The sequence below is a fragment of the Salmo trutta genome, chromosome 2, assembly GCF_901001165.1.
Source record: "Salmo trutta chromosome 2, fSalTru1.1, whole genome shotgun sequence".
Classification (NCBI taxonomy): domain Eukaryota; kingdom Metazoa; phylum Chordata; class Actinopteri; order Salmoniformes; family Salmonidae; genus Salmo; species Salmo trutta.
In genome coordinates this window covers 69,661,229-69,675,966 of record NC_042958.1, presented here as the reverse complement: position 1 = coordinate 69,675,966, position 14,738 = coordinate 69,661,229, and positions in this window count along the sequence as shown.

The following is a 14,738-nucleotide window of genomic DNA, read 5'->3' as shown; positions in this document are numbered from 1 at the left end:
TGCAACCAGATTCCCACCAGCAGAGAGTATAAAAGGTGAACAAACACTTTTCTCTGCGTGTGCGTGCGTGCGTGCGCGTGCGTGTGTGTGAGAGAGAGGAGGACAGAAAGAGCAGAGGAGCACATTTTAAATGGGGTTTTACAACAGCTACTTTGATTTGACCAATACCTAATCTAAGCTATGCTATCATATTGAGTATGATATCATCATTATTATATTAAAGTAATAGAAACTGTAATTCCTACAAAATACCTTCTCTTTTTCCCCCTTTCTTCCTTTTCCCCCCTTACACTAATCACTCCTTTGCTTCTTTCCAAAGCCGCTGTTGCCGTTTGATCTGTTGTTACAGTCAACCATGACGAAGCAGAATACATGTGGAATGATCTGGCAACGTACACACGGGGTGCGTCCCAACTGGGGCTCCGGTCAAAAGTAGCACATTATATAGGGAATAGGATGACTTTTGGGATACAGGCACAGACTTATTACACAATGTCATACATCATCGTAAGAGTCAGGTCTGTTCTGTTTCATAGAGGGATGTCATCTCGTTGCAGTAAATTTGGATCGACTTTTGACCTCTGACTCATTTGGAATCTATATTCTGTTGGATGGGGCACTCACTTTTGTAACATTTACAGTATGTGGTACAGTCAAAATGTATAGTACCAGTCAAAAGTTTGGACACACCTACTCATTCAAGGGTTTTTCTTTATTTTTACTATTTTTCGACATTGTAGAATAGTAGTGAAGACATCAAATCTATGAGATAACACATATGGAATCGTGTAGTAACCAAAAAAAGTGTTAAACAAATCCAAATATATTTTATATTTTTAAGGGGTGTTTAACTGGCGGCAGAGAAGTCAGACGCAGGAGAGAAATAACTGTGTTTCCAACGGCGCAGTTTATTACAACAACAAAAAACACTGGAAAACATAATAATAAAAATCAATGGGTAACATAACCCGACACACACCAGTACAGACGAACACAAACACTTTCAATAAACAATGTCCGACAAGGACATGAGGGGAAACAGAGGGTTAAATACACAACATGTAATTGATGGGATTGGAACCAGGTGTGAAAGAAGACAAGACAAAACCAATGGAAAATGAAAAATGGATCAGTGATGGCTAGAAGGTCGGTGACGTCGACGCCGAACACCGCCCGAACAAGGAGAGGGACCGACTTCGGTGGAAGTCGTGACAATATTTGAGATTCTTCAAAGTAGCCACCCTCTGCCTTGATGACAGCTTTGCACACTCTTGATATTCTCTAAACCAGCTTCATGGAATGCATTTTAATTAACAGGTGTGCCTTGTTAAAAGTTAATTGGTGGAATTCGTTCCTTCTTAATGCATTTGAGCCAATCAGTTATGTTGTGACAAGGTAGGGATGGTATACAGAAGATAGCCCTATTTGGTAAAAGACCATGTCCATATTATGGCAAGAAAAGCTTGTGACAGAAAAAGTACGTATTTACCTGATCTATTTAATATTAATGGTTAACAATTAATATTTAACTAATAGTAAGACATTTCTGTCCTACAAGTGTCTGTGTTTTTATCGTCTCCACTCTAGTTCCCTGCAGCTAATCTGAGTTAAAGACTACATTACATAGACAAGAATGTGTTTTACTAGAGATAGCTTGGAAGTAGAACAATCCCTCATTGTCTCAAAATCATCCTTGGGACTGGGAAACTCAGGAACTGGGAAACTCATTTTTAGTGTCAGCTATATGTAGTACTCTGCATTTGTGTAAAGGTTAGGTTACTTGGTCCAACACTCAAGGGTGTGGGGTCGACCAGCCTCATTATTGCAATAATTAATCAATATTAAAAAAATATGATTGTTTGAATAAATGACAAAGTCTCTCTCAGTATGAATTTCCACGACAAGCTCAAATAAGCAAAGAGAAATGACAGTCCATCATTACTTGAAGACATGAAGGTCAGTCAATCTGGAAAATGTTAAGAACTTTGAAGGTTTCTTCAAGTTCAGTCGCAAAAACCATCAAGCGCTATGATGAAACTGGCTCTCATGAAGACCGTGTCGTGGAAATGCTAATTCATTAATGAGGAGAGACAAGGGCAGTCAGCAATCAAGTTATTTCTTTATTCAAAATGTATTAATAAGGGAGCACCACACACACAAGTGAAAAGAGTGAGAACTCAGCAAGTTGGGGCTTGCCTTATATAACCCAACCTTGTTACATTTCCTTAATCCACCACAACTGTCTCAATGTGTCAAACTAACTGATATCTACTGGATGAGGGGGCCAAATATTCTGAGTCCTCTGTGTTCTGCGAGTACTAAGAACTGTTTGTTGTTAGAATAGAGGAAAGACTTCGTTCGGAACAGAGATACCTCGTTCCGAACGTGCAAGTTTCAGAGTACAGAGGGTGGGGGTAAGAACACGAGATGTGCACAGCCGTGGTGGATTAGGTACAGAGTTAGGTGGAAACAGTAACTTACACAACCAGAGTAACAGGATTGTACATACCTATCATTTAAAGTAATGCTAATACACATTTCTCCCCCACAACCGCCACACTATGGAAGACCCAGAGCTACCTCTGCTGCAGAGAATAAGTTCAATAGAGTTACCAGCCTCAGAAATTGGAACCTAAATTAATGCATCCCAGAGTTCAAGTAACAGACACATCTCAACATCAACTGTTCAGAGGAGACTGTGTGAATCAGGCCTTTATGGTTGAATTGCTGCAACAAAAAAAACACTACAAAAGGACACCAATAATAAGAAGAGACTTTCTTGGACCAATAAACACGAGCAATGGACATTAGACCAGTGTAATTCCGTCATTTGGTCTGATGAATCCAAATTTGAGATTTTTGGTTCCAACCAGCGTGTCTTTGTGAAACGCAGAGTAGGTGAACGGATGATCTACTCATGTGTGGTTCCCACCGTGAAGCAGGGAGGATGAGGTGTGATGGTGTGGGGGTGCTTTGATGGTGACACTGTCTGTGATTTATTTAGAATTCAAGGCACACCTTGAATTAACCGACATGGCTACCACAGCATTCTGCAGTGATATGTCATCCCATCTGGTATGCCCTTAGTGGGACTATTATTTGTTTTTCAACAGGACAATGACCCAACACACCTCCAGGCTGTGAAAGGTCTGTTTGACCAAGAAGGAGAGTGATGGAGTGCTGTATCAGATGACTTGGCCTCCACAATTACCTGATCTCAACCCATTTCAGATGGTTTTGGATGAGTTGGACCGCAGAGTGAAGGAAAAGCAGCCAACAAGTGCTCAGCATATGTGGGAACTCCTTCAAGACTGTTGGAAAAGCATTTGAGGTGAAACTGGTTTAGGGAATGCCAAGAGTGTGCAAAGATGTCATCAAGGCAAAAGATGTCATCAAGGCAAATTTAGAGTTCCTATGTTACCACGTTTTCATCTCACATGTGAATTTCAGTTTCACATGTGAAATTACCTAGTTCACATGTAAAAAAACAATCAAGTGAAAATTACATTTGCAGTTTCACATCTAAGAAAACTCCATGTGAAAATCTAATTTTCACATGTGGAATTGCAAGTTCACATGTAGGGATGAAATAGTGTTATTCTCCTCACATGTGAAAAGGTATTGTTACATTTTTATTTTTATTTGTATTTTTTTTTTTTTTTGCGGGGGTATTGTTAACATGTTGCAGTAGCAATGTTTCTATATGTGTAATTGCAAATTCTGTAATGTCCTTCTGTTAAAAGGTTACATACTGTATGAACCATGCTAATGATATGTATTTTAGAAGGTTACTTTTTATTAAATGTGTTTCTAATGGTTGCATGATAATTGCTAACCACTAGCTAGCTTAGTGATACAGTAGGTGAAAGCTAGCCTTCCATTTCGTCCTATCTAGCTATTTTGTTGCTTCTTTTATTGTCAGCTGTCCAATGGTTTTTGTTACATTTAATACACATGTCACGCCCTGACCAGTAATAGGGGTTATTTGTTATTATAGTTTGGTCAGGATGTGGCAGGGGGTATTTGTTTTATGTGGTTCAGGGTGTGTTTGTGTATGTGTTCATGTAGAGGGGGTATTTGGTTTATATGGTTCGGGCTATGTTTTAGGTAGAGGGGTATTTGATTTATTAGTCCAGGGTTTTGGTTATTGTTCTATGTTAGTTTTTCTATGTTCTGTCTAGGTGTTTGTATTTCTATGTTTTGTAATGGGGATTGGGGTCTTCAATTAGAGGCACCTGTCTATCGTTGCCTCCGATTGAAGGTCCTATATTTAGGAGTGTTTTTGTCATGGGATTTTGTGGGAAAACAGCCTAACCAGCTCTGTTGAGAAAAATTATCAGAGTTTGGGTGGGGGCTGAAGCTTAAGATGATTCTTGTAGTATTGCACACGGTCAGTAGTGTGAACCAGAGTGACTTGACGCAACGGGCCAAGCAAGCTGTACAAACGAAACAGAAACGGCACAGGACATCTTATTTAATGAAAGGGGTTACAGTCTGCCGTGAAGCGTTCATCCATGTATACGGGTAAGAATCTAGCTACAGTTTCAGATATTATATGTTTCTAATTTTGTCAGAAAGTTGTTTTCATTGCAAGTTAAAGCTTACTGTTAGCTAGCTAGCTAACATTACCTTTATGATCTATATGTAGTAATGTTATCTCAGAATGCCATTTCACATTACTAGTTATTGCCTAATGTTAGCTAGCTAACTAGCTAACATCGAACCCATTTGGTTAACTTTAGCTAGCTATGACAATTGGTTTGTATTGCTAGTACTCTATGGATTGGGATTATGGTTAATTGTTTACAGTGAGGGAAAAAAGTATTTGATCCCCTGCTGATTTTGTACGTTTGCACACTGACAAAGAAATGATCAGTCTATAATTGTCACGTCCTGACCATAGTAAGTTGTTATTTTCTATGGTAGAGTTGGTCAGGGCGTGACAGGGGGTGTTTGTCAGTTTTTGTATTTCTATGTTTAGTTTCTGGTTTTGTATTTCTAGGTTCGTTTTTTTTGGCATGACCTCCAATTAGAGGCAGCCGGTTGTCGTTGTCTCTAATTGGAGGCCATATTTAAGTTGATGTTTGTCCCACTGGTGTTTTGTGGGTGATTATTTTTGTGAGTAGTGTATGCCTGCTCTGCGTCACGGCTTTCTTGTTTTTTGTATTTCAAGTTTATTGTTTATTGCATGAGTTTCACGATTGAATAAAAGATGTGGAACTACGATCACGCTGCGTATTGGTCCGATCCGTCTGAAAGTCAAAAATATTATAAATTGATTTGCATTTTAATGAGGGAAATAAGTATTTGACCCCCTCTCAATCAGAAAGATTTCTGGCTCCCAGGTGTCTTTTATACAGGTAACGAGGATTGCTAAATCATTGCTAAGAATAATGAAAAGGACTTCAGTTTCTACTGGTCATTGTTTTCAGGTACCAAGCTAAAGCTAGCTAGCTACCCCAGAAGTAGCGGTCAAACAAATAATGCCTTATTACCAACGTGGTATTGTAAACACATCGTTCGTGGCCGGTGTGTGCTTGTTTTCAGACTTTTTTGTACAGCTTTGACAGTGCTACTGATAGTAGTGGTTGCACTTGGTTTGCACATGCAAATTCAGCACACACAACATTATATAATAGAATTGTGTTATTTGACGTGTATCTTTTTTGACACGCAAAGACCCACACGGCGTTCCGTAGCTAAGGGAGCATGTGGGAATGGCAGTGGACTGTGTAGAAAATGAAGTGACTATTGAGAGTTAGTGCCAGCAAGAGACAATTGGGTTGGGGTTCCATCCTCTGCCAAAGGATTCAACATTCTACCTGTTCATGTATGTTGTTAATTGAAAGTGATGGGGAGGAAGTGAGCGTGTCTTCAGGCGGGCACTAATGGTGGGTGGGATTATCATGGTCAATTAGTCATTTAACCCAATAGAGTCGCTCTTGGCTCTCCAAATTTCCTCTGCATGTTTTAAAATAACCCACTATTACTTTTGTAAAACGTGTTATTACTATTGCTTAGTTGTAAGATTAGTCCTGATGTACCAATGGTGGTCGTGGATGGGTATTCCAGCATGACAATGACCCAAAACACACGACCAAGGCAACAATTAGTGGCTCAAGAAGAAGCACATTAAGGTCCTAGCCAGTCTCCAGACCTTAATCCCATAGAAAATCTGTGGAGGGAGCTGAAGGTTCGAGTTGCCAAACGTCAGTCTCGAAACCTTAATGACTTGGAGAAGATCTGCAAAGAGGAGTGGGACAAAATCCCTCCTGAGATGTGTGCAAACCTAGTGGCCAACTACAAGAAATGTCTGACCTCTGTGATTGCCAACAAGGGTTTTGCCACCAAGTACTAAGTCATATTTTGCAGAGGGGTCAAATACTTATTTCCCTCATTAAAATGCAAATCAATTTATAACATTTTTGACATGCGTTTTTCTGTATTTTTTTGTTGTTATTTTGTCTCTCACTGTTCAAATAAACCTACCATTAAAATTATAGACTGATCATTTCTTTGTCAGTGGGCAAACGTTCAAAATGAGCAGGGGGTCAAATACTTTTTTCCCCTCACTGTAGCTAGCTAGCTACATGGCTAAACAAAAGACCCCAAGTTAAAGCTTACTGTTAGCTAGCTAGCTGATGACCCATCAAGTTAGCCAGGCATGTCTGAGGGTGATTATGGCTATCTATTGGAATTTGTCTTTTAGCATCAGTAGAACAAGCATGACTTTCCTCCACCAGTCATACAAGGAGAATGGTCTAATCTAACACCTCACATCAAAAAGAGAGCTGGCCAAAGCAAGCACAGGTTACACCTGATACATAAGGACTTGTAGCGAGTGGTGAACTTCATCAACAACAACGCATAGGATAATGCAATAGTATTACCAGGATGCCACCCAGGACACAAACTCTTTGGTGGAAAGCTACTGCCATGCCATGTGACAAAAGCAGCAGTGTGGCGTCTCTACAAGGAATCGATGACAACACTTGGTATGTAAAGCATAAGCAACATGTTTTGATTATTTAATTGACCTCCAACATGATTGGCACTACTTTAATTGATATCACATTATTTTTGTATTTTCCAGAGGTACATGTAGACGGGCTGTCTTCCTTCAGGAATCTGTAGAGAAAATGTCTGCCCCACATCTCAGGCACTAAGCCCAGGACAGACCTGTGCTGGCAGTGCCAGAGGAGCATCAATCAGGTCTTCAGATCTGCCAATCTGCCAGAAGCTGTTAAGTCAGCCAAGCTGAAGAAGCAAGAGCGGCATCTCCTGCTTGTTCAGAGTGAGCGGTCTGTCTACCAGAAAATGGTTGCTGACTGCAAGATCACCTGTCAAGACATGCAGTTGTCTCTGGGGGCCCCTACTGAACCAGCAAGAAAAGACATCAGGATGCATTACTGCTTTGATTTTGCTCAACAAGTAAGCAACATTTCCTCCTTTATACTGATTAAGGGGCAGAGAGAGAGAGAGAGAGAGAGAGAGAGAGAGAGAGAGAGAGAGAGAGAGAGAGAGAGAGAGAGAGAGAGAGAGAGAGAGAGAGAGAGAGAGAGAGAGAGAGAGAGGAGAGAGAGAGAGAGAGAGAGAGAGAGAGAGAGAGAGAGAGAGAGAGAGAGAGAGAGAGAGAGAGAGAGAGAGAGAGAGAGAGAGAGAGAGAGAGAGAGAGAGAGAGAGAGAGAGAGAGAGAGAGAGAGAGAGAGACTTTCATGGAGCTGTGTAATTCATTTACATGTTGTTTGCAGGTGCACTATCCTTTATACTGATTAAGGGCAGAGAGAGAGAGAGAGAGAGAGAGAGAGAGAGAGAGACTTTCATGGAGCTGTGTAATTCATTTACATGTTGTTTGCAGGTGCACTATCCTTTATACTGATTAAGGGCAGAGAGAGAGAGAGAGAGAGAGAGAGAGAGAGAGGAGAGAGAGAGAGAGAGAGAGGAGAGAGAGAGAGAGAGAGAGAGAGAGAGAGAGAGAGAGAGAGAGAGGAGAGAGAGAGAGAGAGAGAGAGAGAGAGAGAGAGGAGAGAGGAGAGAGAGAGAGAGAGAGAGAGAGAGACTTTCATGGAGCTGTGTAATTCATTTACATGTTGTTTGCAGGTGCACTATCCTTCTGACCCTATGCAGCCAGGTCCCATCTACTTTTTAACTCCTCGCAAGTGTGGCTTGTTTGGTGTCCTCTGTGAAGGAATACCACAACAAGTCAACTAGTTGATTGATGAAGGCATGTCATCCAGCTAAGGCAGCAGCACAGTTATCAGCTACATGCACCATTTCTTCACCAACTACGGAGTTGGGGAAACACGTGTGTAAAAAAGAATTGTGATAACTGCAGTGGCCAAACAAGAACAAGTTTGTGCTCTGGTATTGTGCCTGGCAGACCATACACAAGCTCCACCACAGTCTGGACCTTCACTTCCTGATCACAGTCCACACCAAGTTTGCCCCCGACTGGTGCTTCGGCCTCATCAAGCAGCACTACAGAAAGACCAGAGTGAACACTTTGTCTGAGATTGCTGGTGTTGTGAAGGACAACAGGGGTCAACATCCCACAGCTGGTTGGACTGGAGGATGGTACGATGCTGGTGGAAAGCTACGTCTGGCGACAAAACCTGACTCTGTACTTCAGGCCACTGCCACAGATCAAGCTGTACCAGCTGTTCAGGTTAATATCATTTTCATTGCATTGTATGAGGTTATTCTTATCTAAACGTGGGAGGTGAATTAATGTTGTGCAAGGATATAATGTATTCTACATTTTTTGGGTTATTTCCTGTTTTACAGCTTCGATGCTCTGGAGCCTGGTGTTGTTGCCAAGGAGCGTTTGGACTGTCGGGACCAGGTTTCAGCTGTTGCGCAACGCTGACATCCTTCCTCCCATAGATGGTCTGCCTGTACAAGCACCACCTCGACTGGAAACAGCTAGACAAACTTATCTTTGTGAGAAGATCAAGGAGTTTTGCGACAAAAAGGCTATGGACATCACATGCCCTGCACCAAGGGCAGGACAGAAACAGTCTCTCCGAATATAGATTCCCTTGTTCATGCGTGGTTCGGACGGACCAGTCATCAGCACTATCTGCAGTGCCTCTATTCACATGACTCTCTCCCTAACACACACGCCACACGTTGCTGCTAATGTACTATTTTTTTATCCCGCTGCTCAGCCACTTTACCCCTGATTGTATGCATATAACTACCTCATCTATCACTGATATTGTTCTTGTACATACTGTATATTATTTTATTTATATTAACACGGTCTATTTTTGATATTGCTACTATACAAGTAACCATTTGGCTGTACCATTTACACCTTCTGCAGAGACCTATCCACTTAGCAAGATGTGGCTGGGGGTTATAGCATTTCTTTCACATGACCCATCAATATAGACAAGTGTGTCTGGGTAAGCGTCATCTAATATTTATAAAATATTTTTATCTGGACACTTTCTGTTTACCTGGAATATTTCCTTATTGTAGGCTACTACTTTTACCACTTTTAGTCTTAAAACTTCTTAGGGCTAGGGGTTCCGGTAGCGGGACAATGAAACTTTAGGGCGCGCAATTCAATTAAATAATCATAAATAATATGGATTTTAAACATTTATGTACATATAAGGGTCTTATATCGTCTGAAAGCTTAAATTCTTGTTAATCTAACTGCACTGTCCGATTTACAGTAGCTATTACAGCAAAAAACATGCCATGCGATTGTTTGAGGACGGCGCCCCACATCAAAATATTTTTCCACCGGCACAGGTTTCATACATTCACAAATAACGATTAAATATTCACTTACTTTTTGAAAATCTTCCTCTGATTTGTCATCCAAAGGGTCCCAGCTATAACATGTAGTGTCGTTTTGTTAGATAAAATCCTTCTTTATATCCCAAAAAGTCAGTTCAGTTGACGCCATCGATTTGAGTAATCCACTCGTTCAACATGCAGAGAAAGGAATCCGAAAATCTACCCCTAAACTTTGTTTCAACAAGTCAAAATACATTTCTATTCACTCCTCAGATACCCTAAAATGTAATCAAACTATAATATTTCTTACGGAAAGAAGTATGTTCAATAGGAAACCGATTTTAGCAGGTGCGTAATGTCGTCATAGCGCACACAAACACGAACAAAAAAAATCTGGTTGGTTTTTCTTTGGTTTTCCTCCTACCATATCTATTGTGTTATATTCTCCTACATTATTTTAACATTTCTACAAACTACAAAGTATTTTCTTTCCAATGGTACCAATTATATGCATATCCTGGCTTCAGGACCTGAGCAACAGGCAGTTTACTTTGGGCACGTCATTCAAACAGGAAGTGGAGAAAAAAGGGTCCTAGCCTGAACAAGTTTCAATTAAGAGGGTGTGAACAATGCTGAATTAGTGTGGACAAAAGAGAGCTCTCCAGTATTAGTGCCAAAACATTCAAAGGCCATCTCTCAAAATTGAGGTTACAAGTTTATCAACTCAAAGCAGAATTACTTTCCCATTGTTCCTCAAAAATGCAGTGTATACCATTTTGTATCTCTGTCTCTCTGCTTTTATCCAATCTAAAAAACACAATTTGAAGTTGTGCTACATAAGAGTGGTCGGTCACAATTGCTTATCCCAGTTACTACTAAGCATGCACCCATTAAGAAAATTACTGTAAAAACTGTTCAATCCCTGTGGTTTGATGAGGAATTGAAACATTTTATGGTTGAAGAAAAAGGAATGGCAAATAAGTCTAGCTGCACAACCAATTGGCAAACAGACTTCAAATTGAGAAATTACTAAACTGAATAAAAATAATAAGAAATTACACTATGAAACAAACATAAATGACATAAAGAATGATAGGCTTTGGAGCACCTTCAATGATATTTTTGGGGAAAAAAAGCTAACTCAGCTCCATCATTCATTGAATCAGATGGCTCATTCATCACAAAACCCACTGATATTGCCAACTACTTTAATCATTTTTTCATTGGCAAGATTAGAAAACATAGCCATGACATACCAGCAACAAATGCTGACACTACACATCCAAGTATATCTGACCAAATTATGAAAGTCAAGTGTTGTAATTTTGAATTCCGTAAAGTGAGTGTGGAAGAGGTGAAAAAAGTATTGTTGTTTATCAGCAATGACAAGCCACCAGGGTCTGACAACTTGGATGGAAAATGACTGAGCATGATAGCGGACAATATTGCCACTCCTATTTGCCATATGTTCAATTTAAGCGTACTAGAAAGTGTGTGCCCTCAGGCCTGGAGGGAAGCAAAAGTCATTCCACTACCTAAGAATAGTAATGTCCCATTTACTGGCTCAAATAGCCGATCAAACCCTTGGTAAAGTTTTGGAAAAAATGGTGTTTCACCAGATACAATGTTATTTTATAGTAAACAAATTGACAACAGACTTTCAGCACTTTTATAGGGAACAACATTCAACAAGCACATTACTTACACAAATTACTGATGATTGACTGAGAGAAATTGATTAAAAGATTCTGGGGGCTGTTTTGTTAGACTTCAGTTCTGCATTTATATATATATATATATATATTTTTTTTTTTACAAAATAAATATATCGGGTATTGGAAATGATGCTGACAATTACATTGATGGAGACCACAGTCTATCTGCAATATTAAAGCTGATCTATCCCCTAAAAGTTCTGGTTTCACTTTAAAAATGTATTGACTGCCAAAGCAAATGCACTAATAGCTCCTCTACACCATACTCTGTCTTCTATAATGGTAGAACATCATTGACAGCTTAACAGAAGAATTACAGTTCTGGTAGTTGCTGTTAAGAGTGTACAGTATGTGACAGGGAATTGTCAGATAGTTCACATTGAATTTAATTGTTATACATATGCTGATGAAAAACGTAATTTATTCCATGAACAATTCTTACATTGTTAGTAACTGCTATAAGAACTATATAACACTTGGGATAATAGTTCCTGACAGAATGTCAACAGTCATGATATCTACCACATCTAATATTAAGTGGCACAACTCTGTTGTGAAAGTGAAACGATGGAATGTTCAAGCGTGTGTCATCTTATGCTTCATTACCGAGCTATGTCACTCGCCAACTTGAGGTTAGTTGTTTTGACAAGCTATATGCCATTGTTATGATAGCATTATGTTACCATCATGACAGCAACCCCCATGTCAAAGGCCAACAATAACTCATACAGCAGCCATACCACTCTGTCTGCATGCATCCCACTGATGGTTTGCCTCTGAAGCTATGCAGGGCTTGGTCGACCCTTGGACAGGAGACCAGATGCTGCTGGAAGTGGTGTTGTAGGGATAATAGGGGACCCTCTTCCCTCTGGTCTAAGGAGACCCTATGCCCCAGGGCAGTTGTGATTGGAACCACTGCCCTATGTAGGAGTTGCTGTGTTTGAAATTGGACATTAAACGGCTGTGAACATATTCACGGTCATGTTATGGTCAATTGACACACGCCTCAACATCATGTGGACTCACGGTAGCATGAGTTGCAATGCATGTTTTTTTTCACACAGCAAAAGACCTATGGTTGACGCTTCCCTAGCATGTTGATGTGAATGCGTTCTCAACCAACTTAGCTGGTGTTCGGGATTTCACTATTTTACAACTTGATGCTTCTTCACCCTAAACGTTGTCAGAGACTGTAATCCGTGGTTAAGTTTTCTTTAATAAACAGCCACTAAAAACTTCAGCTAACTAAACAACCATGCAACGTTTTTTTTTTAAACGGTCAAATGATTTTTTTAACTGAGGTCAAACTAATTTCAGTTGATTTGGCCATAACACAAAGTTTCCATTACACTCATTGTAAAGCAGCCAATGAGGAGGAACAATTAATAAATAACTCTTCCTCACCTCCTTCCTCCTCCTCTCTGTGTGTTCTTTATGTTTGAAGCCCCCGGTAATCAATCTGTCTCATTTGGCTCGAGTTACATGTCAGAAGGACTTTGGAGTGGCTTTGTGGGAAAATGCCCAGATTCCTGCAGCCTAAGGAGATAATATGTGTGAATCCATGGAAGTTACACAAGCTAGCCACATTGTTAATGGGGGTGGTGTGTGTGCATGAGTTTGTGTGTGAATGTGTGTGTGTGTGTGTGTGTGAGTGAGAGAGATAGAGACACAATAATTACTTTTATGACCATATTTGAAATCATTGCTTTTTGACAAGACCACATTATGTTGATTTAAGGACTTTATTACTTTGTGGATTGTACTGTTTATATAGCAAATTCACATTTGTATAATACAGTGTACATATTAGTAAATACAAGGAACATTCAGTATTTCTCACTTCTGTACATCTTGGCGCATTAAGAATCAGTCTTGTTTCACTATGGGCCACATCATCATGGCTTGGTGATACATCTCCATCAATTTCCATTGTCCTCCAAATATTTTGAACAATCCCTTCACTGTCAAACTCCCCCCTCTTCCTCTGACCAAACAGTATGCTGCCAAGTGCGAGGTTAAGTTGAATATAAGCCTTCATTGGTCTTTTATTGTACTTACTAGGTGTGCTGCTTCACAACTATACAAAACGTATGGCCTGCAACTGTCCTCTCTTAAAAATAAAGAAATTAAGTGAATACTGTTTGGGGGGGGGAAACAATTCAGTCCTCAGTTCAGTTTTCATATCATATTAGCACATTCCTCGTCAGTGTCTGTAGGGGAAACCAACTTTGTTGTTACAGTCATGGCTATACACTGGGTGTACAAAACATTAGACGCCTGACTCCACCTTGTCTGACATATGTTCTCCACACACAAACTGGCCCGTCTCCTGAGAACCACTGCAGTGAGAGAGAGTGTAAAACTATGTCAGGAAATCTCATAGTTAAATTGGAGTTGAAAAGCTTTAACATCTTAGTGTTGCATTCAAGGTAACAGTCCATTTAAAGACTGCTGCTGTATGAAAAGAGGCAACTATGGATAATCATTTTGCTAAATAAGTGATAACGTGGGACTGAGCCGAGCTGTATCAATCCACGCCACCCGTCAGTCAGTATGGCTCAGTATTGAACAGCCTACTGTCATTTCACGCACAACACTCGTCGTTGAGAGCTATCGTCCTGTAGGTTTTCACTTCATCCCTTACCTAACCTACTTGTACACATTCAGTATATACACTGAGAATACAAAACATAAAAAATACCTGCTCTTTCCATGACAGACTGACCAGGTGAATCCAGGTGAAAGCTATGATCCCTTATTGATGTCACTTGTTATCAGTGTAGATGGAGGGGAGGAGACAGGTTAAAGAAGGATTTTTAAGCCTTGAGACAATTGAGACATGGATTGTGTATGTGTGCCATTCAGTGGGTGAATGGGCAAGACAAAAGATTGAAGTGTCTTTGACAGGGGCATGGTAGTAGGTGCCAGGCGGACCAGTTTGTGTGTGTCAAGAACTGCAACGCTGCTGGGTTTTTCACGTTCAACAGTTTCCCGTGTGTATCAAGAATGGTCCACCACCCAGAGGACATCCAGCCAACTTGACAACTGTGGGAATCATTGAGAGTCAACATTGGCCAGCATCCCTGTGGAACGCTTTCGACACCTTGTAGAGTCCATACCCTCATGAATTGGGGCTGTTCTGAGGGCAAAGGGGGTGTAACTCAATATTAGGAAGGTGTTCCTAACGTTCTGTTCACTCAGTATATATATATATATGTGTGTGTATATATATATATATATATATATATATACACACACACACACACACACACA